General features: G+C 39.2%; 2 protein-coding genes across 2 annotated transcripts in view; one reads left to right on the top strand and one right to left on the bottom strand.

The window, feature by feature from the left end:
- LOC108655239 (uncharacterized) overlaps positions 1–15,327 on the bottom strand; it is a 159,173-nt gene that overhangs the window by 116,867 nt on the left and 26,979 nt on the right. The gene's annotated exons all lie outside the window — the stretch shown is intronic.
- Positions 1–15,327, top strand: part of gol (ring finger protein goliath) — a 36,948-nt gene that overhangs the window by 1,350 nt on the left and 20,271 nt on the right. The window lies entirely within an intron of this gene.

Genomic DNA, 15,327 nt, shown 5'->3' with positions numbered 1-15,327 from the left:
ACTCAACTGAAATGCTTATTAAAGCCGGCTTTAATTTGTTCACGTCTCGCAGTTTTTCATTAAGTTCGTGTAATCTTTCAGTAAAATATTTGCATTGGCTAAGCCCGTGCCATTGCCTGAACCCCTTTCGATTCACTTTCATTTCACATGCCCATAAAAACCTATGCCTTTGTGCTGTGCTAAGCCGCTGCATGGGGGCATGCCAGCTTTTAAAGGCGCATAACAATGGAGTTCGAAATCCTGTGGCTGCCATCGGGTAATTGGTGCAGTTGAAGGGCCTGCGACTAACCCACATAACTAACTAAGTTGGCAGCTTGGAGGGTCTTCCCATTAACCCTCTCCCTCTCCGGCTCTCTCTCTCTCTCTCTCCCTATCTCTTTGTCTCGTCTGCCTCTCGCTCTCACTCACTGCAGTCGCAGGAACAGGAACTTTATGAATACACAACATGCACACACTTTAGTTTACTAGCAACAACAGCAACAGCAACAGCAACAGCAGCGAGCAGGAACATAACAAGAGGCCATTTCTCATCGCATTGCGGGAAAAATCAATAAAAACGCACGCGACTAACGGCAAACGAAGCGACCCCTCCACCTCCGCCTCCGTCCCTGCCTCTGCCAGTCTAAGCCCACTCTGCTCCACTCGAGTGAGTCTAGGTCCTGGAGGATGCAGCTGTTGTAGCATCAGCAGCAGCAGCAGCAGCAGCACTTGGTGAATTGGGATTTGGCTTTTAATTAAGCGAATCACAGAACAGCAGCTGAAGACAAATTAACGCGCGCGCCCCTCACAAATCGCGTTTATCAAGTGCAGTTAATGCAAGCCGGCGCCAAAGCTTTCCCCTCTGCTCCTGGCTAGCCCCTTGGCACCCCGTTGACTGCATTGAGGAGTCATTGCCATCAGCGAAAGGCAAAATTCAGCTAGCAACAACAAAGGGCGCGGGCACTAAGAAAAATGCAACAGAACGATGGAAGGATTCGGAATGTAGCTCAGCTGTCGAAGTCGAAATACTCTAAATGTGTTTTGATAGCTATATTCTTTATCCGTGTTTATCAAATCATCCTATACTTGAGAGAGTTTTCATATAGATAAAGAAGATGTAGATGTTGCAGTAGTAGAGTATAATATTGTTATCTGTTATTCATATGATATAGATCAGTTGGCTGAGACAATATACATATCATTTATTCTGTGGGTTAGTGGTTAGTTTTAAAAATCAATCTGCTAGCTAAAGATTATTTAATATTTATTTTATTTTAATTTAAATTGGATAATAGCTTAAGAGAGTAACAAGAACATCGATAAGTGATTAACTGATATAAAGTATTTAGTATCCACGTATAAGAAGATGCAGAGGTCGATATGAAACTAAAGCTTAGGGATAAAAGAAATGGATAGATGGATGGGAGAGGATATAATTTTCCCATTTTATATAAATCCCGAATTTTCCAAATACCCTTCCATATCTATGCCTTCACATTCACTATCCTTTAGCTGAAATGCCTCTTCGCTAGTGCATTTTGGCGCTTGGCTCTCAACGGCGCCTCAGGAGTCCCGAGAGAAGGAACTGGCGCAGGCGCTGTACGGATTCAGTTGTTCTCTCTCTCTCCCTCGCTCGCTCGCTCTCTCAGCCTTTTTATTTACTCGCCAACAACCCCCCAGAGCCACCGCATGCCGCTGCTGTTGCTGCTTGCTTCCTGTCCCATTGTTATTGTTGTCCTGATTTTTTGGCAAGCGAATTGTGTCGCTCGTATGTATCTTTGGCTGGCCCATGCCCTCCGACAAAATCCCTCCCACTAAGTAATAGGAATTGCAATTGCAACCATTTGGTAGGCGAAGGGTTTTTCTTTAGAGGGCGCCAAGGGGCAAGGGGAGGGTAGCTCTAGCTAAAAGCGAAATGAAAATTGACATGGAAAACGAGTTTTTCATTCAACAACTGGAAAAAGGAATTTGCATTCCCATTCGCATTGGCAATGGCATCAATCTGCATATACACATATATTTTTTGGAGGGGGCGTGGCATGTGTTCATTTTAATTGTAATTGACGTTTAAACTTTTAGCATTGAACCACTTAATGCCACTTCTTGACTCTGTCTGGCCAATAGTGAAAGTCGAGCATCGATCACTCCAGTGTGTGCGTGTGTTCGCAGTTTTCATCTGCGACATCAGAAAATGTAGATTAAGAGGGCGATTAAAGTGATTTGATGTAGATAGGTTTCACTTTACAGCTCCAGTTTCTATAGTTTCTGCATGGCTCGCGCCAGGTGTCTTAATCGATGCCATTTATTAGCATAATCAAACCATTTTCATTCATTCGCAGACAATACAAATCGCTGCATTTATGATGGAGAAAAATATTTCAAATTAAATCGAAACACATTTGCAATAATATGTGTATGTTCATAATCGAGATTAGATAAGCTTACAGGGGAACAAGAGTTGCAAAACAGTCAAATATGTATTTATCTTTTCTGTTCTCATAGGTCCAGCTTTACCATAAGATCTTTAGCTTACCAAATGAACTTTGTCGATTTCAGTAGGAATCTATATATGTGTTTTTAAAGTATTAAAATTAGGGTAACATATTTAGATCTAAGATCTACAAGGTATCGATCTGTCAATAGCTCAACTAGCCTCAATTGTTACTATCTCTCTGGATCAGTTGAATTTTAAGAATCTCTTTCAACTATATATGCATTTCCTGCACGAGATATGCGTCCTACAGTTGTAAATTATGTGCTCACTTTCATTATCAGAAAGTCTCCAGTTAATTGGGTCATTTAGCGTGGAAGTATAGTCGAATCTAACTCGAGCGGGAGATACGATTTACAACTAATGCACAGCCATTGAGAGCACTTGCTCAAACATCCTCTCTCGGCTAACAAGTGGCCGTTGGAGTGGGCTTCCATATCTGAAGTGGGGTTGGCTCTTCCATTCAATGCATCACAAGTGGGTCACATTGAAATAATAATATTCTCGGCTAATATCTAGAGCGGATGTGTGTATCATAGAGCGAGGCGTTTGCTCATGCACTTGGCAACTCACCGCTTCTTCTTCTCATCTCTGTTCAATCCTCAACCTCTGCCAGCAAAAGTCCACAAATGATACAAAGACCATGAGCCTTGGCTGAATATCAACAAATGCACATGGTCAGCTTTCAAAGGGGAACGGGGAAGGGGCGCATGGGGTAAAAAGGTTGAGATTGCAGTGAGGAAAGCGTGTGGGAAATAAAAAGCCGTCACTACCTGCCTGGCCATAAAGCGGGAAAGTGAAAATGCCATGCAATGCAATGGCCTGTGGCTTAAGCAAATTTTCCGCATTGTTTTTCATTGTCTCTCTCTCTCTCTCTCCCTCGCTCTTTCTGTCTTTCTGCCTTTTGTTTGCTTGTGTTTTTTATTTTTTATTTTCGCATATGCCACGATAATAACAATTAATCTGTAATTTTACACGGCTTTTGTCTCAATAAGCCCATTGCCAATATGTCGTTCTGTTCTGTTTGAGTATACAATCTCGAGTCTATACAACGGGGACCACATCTGCACATACATATGTCTGTATTCGCCTACCTGCGATATATCACTATATGTTCAATGTTTATCACTCGAAGCTCTTCTCTATAGACGGGGGCATTGAACTGCAGCTGCGGCCGTGCAATTCGCACGAGTATTACGAGGAGTCCATATACGAGTATTTAATCACTCCCATGTTTCTCTGCAAAACTTTTAACTAGACCCAAAATCCACACTAACTAACAGAGAAATAGACGGACAGAGTGAGGAAGGGAGACAGACGGGTATGGAGCAAGGCAACGAAACAGCTGCAAATTGTGCCAGGGGGTCCAACTAGCTGATAGCTGGTGGCTGGTAGCCAGTGCAGCAAGTTTTCCACTTTTATTTTCTCACATTTAAAAACATTTAACAGTTTTTCACAGCGCGAAAGAGACAGCGATCTACATAGAGAGAGAGGGAGTGAGAGGGAAAGATAGTGCAGGAGAAGAGATAGAGGGTAATGGTTGCATGCATATTATACCTGATGTCTAGCCTGCACAAAGTAATGCTTGTAGCCTGGCGTCCGAGCGAGTAATACAGTCAGTCAGTCAGCCAGCCAGCATACAGTGGAAAGCAAGGCGGACTATGTGGCATAAAATAATAAGGAAATGCACTCTTTCAGTAAACATATAAGCGGATTGAACCGTATTGAAGAATATTCAAAATATGCATTCCGTTTATAGAGGAACAGAACAGAACTGACTATCGATAAATGTTAAGACTCAGGGTTAAATAAGTTTTCAGAATGTGCATAATATTTATTACTGGCTTTGAATTCAGATAATGGTTTACTTATAACAATAATATGATGTCTCGTTCTTAAAAAATTCTATTATCGCTAATACTTACTATGTATGATTGTGAATTATGTGATAATGTTAAATTATATTTGCGACTTAGCTATTGCTAAAGATCGATAGTCGAATTAGTACTTGATATTGACAGATTATGATTAACTAATTAATAATTATGTACTGTTGTATCGATTATTTATCGAATTTATATATCAATCAACTTCTTTATGATAAATATGCTATTGATATATTCTTCTTGAGGGATATGATGGTTTTCGATTTAATCATACTTGTCGATAGGACATATCGAAAAAGGTAGCTGACTGAATATTTTCACATACATACATATATAAGTCTGTGACGGTGACTGGCTCTCCCCTCTTTTTTTCCTCATATCTAAAACAGTTTACATCAAGTCTATGCAGCTCTACTCACTGTAGCTCCACCCTCAAAAGTCAATTAGTTAGCAGCTGAGCCCCAACATTATCTGTGCTGAGCATGCGATGCCAAGTCGCTAAGCTGCAGAAGCTCCTCCAAAAGGCCATTCGTCTATCCTCGCTCGACGTCTCTGTGCATCTCGCTTCGTGTCTGTCAGGCAAATCTGCTTTAAATTTTTAATCGCATGAAATGTTTGTGTTATCGCACGGGCCATGTCTTTCTTGCCTGGAGACTGGCTTAATATGCCAAGTTACGTGGACTTTCACACTGCTCTGCCGTGCATGTGTGTGTGTGTGTGTGTGTGTGTGTATGTATGCGTGTGTGGGTGGCTGTATCTTGGTGTAAATCTATTGTGCAGCTGTACTTTGGTTTGCAGTTTCGTGCCTCCAGTAATTCGCATTGCATTACATCACACTCACACACACATACACACGCATACAAACATATACATAGCTGAGTGTATTTACTCAATTACATTAATCGCCTTGTCCCTGGGCTTTACTCATGTGCGTGTACCGGCTGGCCCCAGGTCGAGATATGCCGGATAAATGCATTTCCATGTCATACGACCAAAATATATGCATGCATGTACTATTAAAATTGCATTTTATGTGCTCAAGTCGAGCGCAAAGTGATTGGGATAGGTCAGTATTCGCCAGCGGTCAGCCGCTCCAAGCTTCAATCATACAAAAAAGTCGTCGAGCTGCAGATATTGATTTTAGAGAATATACACATCTATATTGTTAAATATATAGAAATAGTTGAATAAGATGTTTTCGAAGCATCAGTCATTAATTATGATACAGTTTAGATAAGCGATTGTATTCTTTTCTAAATGTTAATCACATACTTAACTTAAAAGCTTAAAAAATAATTAATAATTTTATTAATATTCTCTCATTAAACAGCTTGTGTAGTGCGTTCATTATCAATCAGTCAGTCATTCAGTCGTTACATTTTTACAGAAATAGACTTATTTAGACCTTAATTTGTTATACTTTGCTTTAGTATGAATTTTCAACCATGACAAAATATGAATAATATTCACGATCTGCTTGTTTTTTATTGCCTGATACAAATAACTTTATTACAATTATGTTTATGTTCCATTTAAAAATTAAGAGTTAAGCTATTCACTGGTCGTCAATCAATGAAAAACACTCCACATTTGCCGAATTCAAGATCTTAACTGAACTCTTTATTGCTTAAAATCCTAGTTCTTATATACCTAACAGAGACTCTTAAAACTACTTCCAGTCACTGGAAGGGTGCATTTTCTCACACAAACAAGTGCCCAGATGTTTACTTAAGTGTCCCTTTTTTTGAATCTTTGGGCCCAGGCTCACGTTACATTTACATATATTAGACGCTGCATTGGTCGCTGCAACTAAGGGATGACATATTTATTACTTTGTGTCGGATAACGCGCAGGTTATTCGAGTACTGTCTCTATTTTTATTATTATGTATGTTCATGTTTGAACAATCAATCAGTCAATCAATCAATCTTACAAACCCTGCATGTGTGTATGTGCTTACTGTAAACCTTTAGCCGGATTGAATTACACAGTCAACATCACGAGTAGAATAGCTTCAAAGTTCAATCGACTCATTCAATTCACTATTGACAATATTTGCTGAAAATCAAACACGAGCTCGATCTCTATAATGAAACAAAAGCTGAAATTACGTGTTTTACGAGAGATCGTGAATGAAGCGCTCAAATGAGGAATACAAAAAAGTCACATAAATCGAGTCGATAGCAAATACAACACGTGCAGCTGAGAACGGGAAAACGAGAGGGGGCGAAGGGGCGACAGGCTACTACGTGGACATCAGACTCAGGGGAGAGAGCTAAGGCACGGCTCTGGAGAGTGGGCTGTGAGGGTGACCTCCATATAAAACTTATGACATGTGCACAAAGGCAATAAACAATCGATTTGACATTTTCGGTCAGTGCAATTGGCTGCCAGCTCCGTTTCCCATTTTCCATTTGCCATTTTCCACTTCCTTTTTCCAGCACTAAATGGCGCCCAGTACTGGTCGCTCGAGTGGGGACTTTAAGGGGCTAAGCCGCCCCTAAAACTAATATAAATCAATTGGGATTTGATTTGCATGCTCAGCTCTTGAGATGATTTTCAATTAAGGCCCGAGCTCTGGGAAACTTAATTGAGTTGGACAAGTGGGCGGGCGCTTTCACTCAATCGACTTTGATTCGATTGGAAGTCGAATCGATTCTTTTCACCGCTTGACGCAATTTCACTTTCATTTGCCGCGTGTGGACTTAACTGTTATTTAATGAGTTGCCGCCGCTGCGTAATTACTCAATGTATGCCATAAATTGCTTTCCAATTAACATAATTTACACTTCACACACACACACACGCATACTCACACACACACACTCTGTGGTGGGTGGCTTCTTGAAGAAAGTGACTCATTTGAATCTTTGTCGAATGTTAATTTTGTTTGTATTTTAATTGTTGTCAATTTGCTTCACGTCGCGTAAGCTCTAAAAATAAATCCCGACATTTGCATTCGACCCCAATTTTTTGGCATTGCGCTGAACCGTTAAATGAGATTTGTAAATGTAATTGTAATGGCAAATGATTTGTTTAACCGTTAACGGCCAATAAGTCGGACGACTGGCACACATTTCTCAATGGATGTAGAAGTATCCCGCCCACCTAAGCCATAATCATCATCATCATCATCATCATCATCACCATCATTATCATAGCAATAATATCAGAGGCTTAAGCGCCTCAACTGCCCAGTTTCGTGTCATTCAGCAGTAATCGTTGGAAAGCCACTTCAGAGAAAGAGAGAGAGAGAGAGAGAGAGAGCAATAAAGATAAAGAACGAAATCGCAATAGAAAGATAGAGCGATAGAGAGAGAGGGAGTGCGGAGAGACTAGACGATTTGCTTTCTGTTTTCGCTGAAAGAGTTAAGTACGTGGACTGGCAATAGTTAAATATTTATAGACACAAATCACCAGCAAATGCTGTTGGGTCAAAGACGTGCTGCGAAAACCAAAAGCAAATCTAATCTAAACGATCTTTTTGAGGTTAAACACAACGATCCAATCGAATCGGCGCAGTTTTTCTTTAACGGAACATTTCACAAATGGGAATAATTACTTATAGAATATATATCTTCTACAAATATGATAAAAAGGTATAGTGCAAAAAACAACAGCTGAGTAAATATTATTATAGCATGAGTTGAAGGGAAATTCCCTAGATACGGAAGGTTTTCTTGAAAGAGTTGAACATGGATTTATATCATTCTATATAAATTCATTATTCTTCTCTGACAAAGACTAGAAAAGTACTTTGCTTCTGGAAATATTCGTAAGACAGAGAGAGAGAGAGAGAGAGAGAGAGAGAGAGAGAGAGAGATAGAGAGAGAGAGAGAGAGAGAGAGAGAGAGAGAGAGAGAGAGAGAGAGAGAGAGAGAGAGAGTTGAGGTACATTTCCTGTATATTTCCTCATTGATCTCATTGCAAATTGAGACATTTACATTTATCTTGACTGCAGCAACATATTTTACTTCCTTCATGAGCAGTTCCTCTACGCATATTCCTAGCGGTCTTTAATTGCCATAGCTGATTGTCCAGTTTCGTTTGGTTTGAGTGTGTCAAACGGAGGCTGACGTCAAAATGTTGTCGTCGTCGTGGTCGATGTCGGTGAAAGGCGTAAGACAAGCGGCACATGATCGACCCGGACGCCAAGCCGGCATTAGGGACAGCTCGTTAAACCAGCTGACCAGCTAATCGAGAAAGAGAGTGAGAGAGAGAAAGAATTGTAGATCGATCTGGCTCAACATTTCCTCGTGGCATCGCCTGGCGAAAACCTGCTTAGGCCGGTAAGCAAACATAACAGCCTCAATGGCCCGCCTCAGCGTTACGTTCTGGTTCATTAGATATTTAATAATTCGGTTTGTTTCAGTTATGCATAATTAGTGAATGGCACGTGGCAAGCGAATCGCGATGGGATCTAGGGGCGCAGGCGGGTGTGAAAATCTGAAAATCTTGCTCAAGCAAAACAAAAATGAAGCGACGACCGTTTCAATCTAATAAAATTGTTTAACGAATATTAATTGTTCATTACATTAACTCGTTTAAGAGCTGTGGAAAATCTTCAATTGACCATTAGCCTTCAAAAAGGGGAACGGCCAATAGAGTGTATCAAAATTGTGATGCTGTTTGTAACAGGCAACTGAAAGAATTTATTTGTGAAGTGAAGTGAAGGCATATTCCAGTTAGTCATGCTTGTCTATAGGAAATTATCGATATCCAAAAAGAGTTTAATACATTTACAGGGTATCTGTTCGTTAGGTATCTTTAATAATGATTCCATTATGAAAGGAGACATTTTTCTTATAAAATGAGACTGTATCGATTTCATTGAGTGACTACAGGGTATCTAATAGTCGTGCTCTGTTGCTCTATTTGTTTGAATTGATTTTGAAGAGCTTTGTAATTGTTTGTTGTGTTCAACTTGTTGCACAACAAATGAATTTACACTTTGTCTTCGAATTCTTTCTGATAAGCTTATCGCCCTATGGGGTTTATTCAACTCTCTAAGCATAAGCCAACAGACAGAGGCAGCGGGAATGAGAGAGTGCGAGAGAGAAACTGACAGTGTGTGACTTGACACTTTTTAGTATGATTTGTAATCAACCTTTTGAATGCTTATAATCGCTAATTTGTTTTTAATTGTTGCCCTTGCCTGAACTCGGAACTCGCTGTGAACTGTGGAAACTGGTTTCCTCTTCGCACTGTGTCGCCTGCCCTTCAATCCAACCAGCCAAAAACTAGCTCTTTCAGCTATTTTTCTAATGCTTTGCATATGATTTATGATCTTTGACTATTAACTTATATCATGGAAATGTCAGAGGTTGACTTACCAGAGTTAAGTTTTGCTTGCATATTCATGAGGTTACAGCAAAGTTGTTCATATTTTTATTCGAAGTGTTATGTTTGGGGAGCACGATATGCAATAATTTGAAGACCTTGAGGAGTGTGAGGTAGATGTAATATAAGTTTTTTTCTTCTGACTGACAGAAAAACACAGTAACCAAAAGATGGGGAATGTTCAACCTATCGTATATTATAATGCAAGGATTGCAAAACAAACCTAAAATACTTATACTTAATATTATATTTGAGCACTCTCAATCATTCAATTCTAACTTGTTCCAAGCCACAACCTCATTCTGCCTCAGTTCTGTGAATGAAAGCACATATCATTTGGTATTATAATCAGATATTAACTTTGCACAATGTCATCTATATATGGTATGGCTGAGGTGCTTTCATTTTGTTCTAAGGGCATGCTGAATCGCATGACAAATCGATTTTTATGTAGCTTTCTGGCTTTGTTGGCAAAACTGTACTGAGTAGGCGACTATAAAAACTAACAGAAAACAAAATAAAGCAACTGAAATCACATCTAGCATATGCAACAACAAACAAAGCAAAGCTACACTCAGACACACACACACACACTCACACATACAGGCAATCACAGCTGGGAAAGTAATTTAACAATGAACTTTAGACGCAAACAACGAAATGAAAATGCGAAACCGTTAAAAGTTCAAACGCCTCCATCAGAGCCAACAACCCAGCCCGCTAGGGTTATACGGCGAATCAACCACACCCACCACACCCCCTCCATAGGTATTTATGTGTATGTATAGACACTACCCTATTACTCATAGTGAATATAAACGGCGAGACATTCGCGCCAGACAAATTAGCAACGCATGTCAGGCAATTCGTCAGCTTCAACTTGTATCTATGGCTAAAAAGTATCTACAAGTGCGTGAGCCCATGACCATGACAATAAAGCAGGCGCTGCCAATTCAAGTCCCCGCCATCATTTTCGGTTAGTTTCATTTTGTCCATTGCCCCCTGCCCCCGTAGAACTATACATAAGCGAGATTCGCCTCAAAGCAGTTGGCATTGCCTGCACGCAGCTTTTTAAGAGTTTTCTCTGGTTTCCATCAGAAAATAAATACAAGTAGAATACACTTGGCGAAAATAATTGCAATATGAATCAATTATTGATTATTAATTTGAGATAAGTTTTACAGATATTTGAATTTACAATTCAAAATGATCTTGACTAATCAATAAATACATTTAAGTTTAAAACGGCCCTTCAAGTCATCTTATAAGCAAATTATTCACTCGTGTTTTAAGTGCAAATGTACATGGAATACATTAAAGTAAATCTATTTATAAACTGTTTACTGTGAGTGAGATTTAATTTACATAAATTAAATCAATTTGTTGATTGCGTGTTTATAGTTATTTATCTATTATTTCATTTTGTTTATCTTTTTATTATTTTATTAATATTATGTTGAAACGATTTTTTTTTTTTAATCGTCTCTAATCTTTTGGTTTCGATTTTTATTAAGTAAAAATTTGAATTATTTATTTTTATTATAATTATAATAATTTACACCATTAAAATTATTTTTAATTTTTTAATTCATAGAATATTATAAATTTGGCTCAGTTGTTTTTTTAATAATCTCACAATACATAGTTCCTCGATTACTCTCTAAGTGTATTCTATATATATGTATATATATTTCTGCTACCACTTGCCACTTGAGAGATTAATTAATACAAGCGACAATGCGAAACTTCTATGGCCTAATTGTTTCACGTCGCCTCACATACGCCCCTTTCTCATAGCTGAACCAAATATTCATAGAACTCAGATCCAGCTTTCTTTAGCAAACTATTTAAGTATACATGTCTGGCTTGTAGTAGAGACATTCTGATTATGTCTACATAAAGTCATTCGCATTACAAATTTACAGCTACTCTTGCGCACTCGAGCGGGCTCCAGCCAGACTCCTCTCAGTTAGGGCATTCAAACGGTGCTCTGTAAAATAATCGTAAAGTTTCCAATGTTCTTGCTGTTCGTCTGGGATTTTGTGGGCTGATTTAATTGCTTGGCGTTTGCTTTTGATGTCAGTTGAGTGCCATAAGAAATGACTTTGATGTGAAACGCTTTTGGTTTTGGTTGAGAAGTGACGACAGCGCACGACGACTTCGCATCTGACAGCGAATTGGTATTAAATAAATAATAAATATATCAATGTTAATTGGTGTACAAGATGTGGAGCGCCATTCGACAGCTTATACTGTCTGCTGGCTTGAGTCTCTGGTCTGCTATTTGCTAGGCAGACTCAAGTAATTAGATTGGGAATGGGAAGGGGACATAAAGCCACAAAACTATTCTAAAATCATTTAAGCTCAATATTATTTCAGTTATTCATGGCAGCTGTGCTGTTATATATATTATAATTTTAATGCCTTTTTTTTACGAGCGGACTTGAAACATGAAAATTTTTGCATATCATCCTTAGTAATTTACTTTAACTCAATTGTAATTCATTTAAAGTATGTTATTGCAATATCTGCCCACAAAAAAAATTGATATAAAAAGAAACACTATTTATAATGAGCATATACTTCATATTTGTTTTTTTTTTTTTTGTAAGCAACTTGAATCCAATTGAAATTAAAATGTTTCAAATTTATTTGCTAGCTTATTTAGATTCAAGTTTTTCACATTCAAGAAACTGATTGTAAATACAAATAAAGCAATGTGTTTAAGTAAACTGAAACTGAAAGCGTTTCTAACTATACATATTTGCATTAGACAATACTATACCCCCACTTTAATCAATAGGGCAAATAGGCTGGGTAAATTAAATAAAAATCCATCCTCAATCAGTTTTTAAACTGTTTATGCATGCAATTAAAAAGCGATTTAAGTTCCTTAATTAAATGCAAACAGCATGAAGTGTGTGCTGCAAAACAAATTGTTAAATGCATTTTCGCATATTAATGATTAATGTTTATATTTGTTGTTGTTGTTGCTGATGTTTGCGCTGCTGCTGCTGTTATTATTGTTGTCATTCAGTCAGATTATTTAGCTAGTCAAACAGTTGACTGCGTAGCCTCTGATAAGCATCGTATTTGCTTTTTCACACACAAATAAACACACACACACACACACACGAGCACATTCGCACAACTTCTGATAAAGGTAAAGCAAATATTGTTTGGCCAAGAGCTTGGCATTGGGAATTGGCCAGTGACACCGGCGCAACCCGAGCCAGAGCCAGAGCCAGAAGCAGACCCCCCCGACTCGGTACCTCGGCCTGTCAGACAGTTGGGAAACAAACTCAATCATTTGCCCAAGTCAATTGTATTATTTATTGCCAGGCGGTATACCGCAAGGCCCGAAAACACCCAGCGAAACTATGCAAATATTAAATATTTGAACAGCTCTTCGGGACAGGCGCACAAATATTTGATTGGATTGCATCAAAGTCGATTTCTGTAGAGCTTCATAAATTATTTAATTAAAGCGAAACTAGCTGAATTGAAAATTAAAGTCTGCAGCCAGAACCAGCCCAGGCACTTCCGTGGCTGTCTAGCACATAAACATATGCCAAAGATGCCATCTGACAAAGGAAATCAATAAGGCATACAACTCAATTTGTAAACCACCAAGAATACAGGTTCATTTAACCTAACAAGTCTGTTGACTGAGCTGAGTAAGAGCTGGGCGCTTGGTGTTAGAGGCAAATTGCATTATAATTACACGGTTAGCCCGGGCGCCTAGACAAATGAGTCACGTTCCGAAAAAAAACACACGAAAAGAAAAAGATATAAAATATAAATAAAGCGCCCACGGAGCGCGCGACAGGGCTGACGACGAAGCAACCACCAACGGCGGACTTCGAATCGGATTTTCGGCTCCTGGCGCTGCAGGAGACGCATTTGCATGTAAAGCAGCAACGGCAACAACAACAACAACAACAGCAACAGGAATGAGAACAACTGGCAGATTGTGAGTCATCATAGTACCGATAGCAATCGGATTAACTCCGCGACGCTACGTTAATTAAAGCGACAAACGCCGGAACGTAGGGGCCAGAGACTGCGGCAGGGAATGGGGCGGGGGCCCTTTGGGCTAGGGACCTCCCCAGCTGAGTGCAGATCTCGTATAGTCGTAGCTGAGGCCCCGCACTGTGCTCTGTTTTCTTAAATTTTTCTCATTGCTTTTCCACAGCCAGCTGTGGAAGCGTGTTGAAGTGGAAAATGAGCAGCATACGTAGGCGCGTCGCCAAGGCGGCCAAATGGAGAGAGAAGCAGAGAGAGAGAGAGAGAGAGAGAGAGAGAGAGAGAGAGAGATGAAAAGGGGGAGAGGGGTCTTCTCATCCAGGCGCTTTTTATTCCGTCTTTTGGCTCCCGTCTCGCCAAGCCTAAGAAAATATTTATTTTATTTGCTCTTTGGCTCGATGCGCGTTATAATTAAGTGCGCGCCAAGGAGGTTAATTGGTATTGATTGTGTGAACGAATTTATTGTGGACAATGTTGCGCCTCCACTAAACTATTCCAAGCGGCGCACCGGCCCATGCCCCACGATTCTTAAGTGGCTGGCAAGTGCGCGCATCCTCCCCATTAGGAGGTTCCCACGAGTGCATCCAAATGCGGCCGCTTCAGCTGCACAGATCCCAGACCAAATCCAAATCGACATTCAAATCCAAATCGAAATCCAAACATTTTAAGAGCATTTGCTTAAACCTGGCACTCAATTCGATAGAGCACTCAGACATAAATGTGCTTCGATCCTCATGGAGTGTACGCAAGTGTGTGTATGTGTGTGTGTGTGTGTGTGTTTTTAAAAGCATATTGCATTAAAATAAATAAATAAATATAGACTGGAGAGCTACTTAGCATATACGCCTAATTGCAGGCGTCGTCAGACGTGCCTAGCTCTGCTGGTAGTAGTCGTTGTTGTAGAAGTTGAGAAGAGAAATGAAAATATATATATGTATATCTATAAATACCAATGCCCAAACTAGACAAGCCAATAATTATTTTTGTTATAATGAACATCGAGCTGAACTGAGAAACTATCGCTGAGGTCAGAGTAGAGAGTATAATGAAGCTAATGTGCAAAGGTAAAGATGATTGGCGAAGACTTTCTGTTTTCACTGTGGAGTTGGAGCATAAATCAGCTTCAAATAAATATTTAAAGACAAACAGAATGCTCGATGAGCAGCAATCGCAATTGGATAAAGAGAGACAGTTGTTACCGCATTTATACGATTGATAGATATATTATATTGTTTGTGTTTATTTGTTCAATATAATAATATCATATATCATATTTATGCCTGCAAAAATAAGCACTACCAAAGCTTAAATATATTTCTGATAAAAAACAACCAAAACTATTATTCCAACAAAGCAATATATTATTACTAGATAGAATCTCTAGGAATTGAATTGAAAACAATCTCAACTCAAATTCAATCTGTTATTCGAATCACGCACTCGATTGCTTGAGCACGTCAGATATCGCATTATCAGCGAGACTTGAGTCTAAATTAAAACAATTTACGCAATTGGATGGCACGCGAATATATATATATATACATACACATAGATACATATAGCCGATCTATAAATGGTATAGTTGCCCAAGCGCCGAGAATAATG

This window comes from Drosophila navojoa, chromosome 5 (assembly GCF_054131105.1).
Source record: "Drosophila navojoa isolate 15081-1374.11 chromosome 5, UAZ_NAV_1.0, whole genome shotgun sequence".
NCBI lineage: Eukaryota > Metazoa > Arthropoda > Insecta > Diptera > Drosophilidae > Drosophila > Drosophila navojoa.
This window is presented reverse-complemented; position numbering and strand designations above follow the sequence as displayed.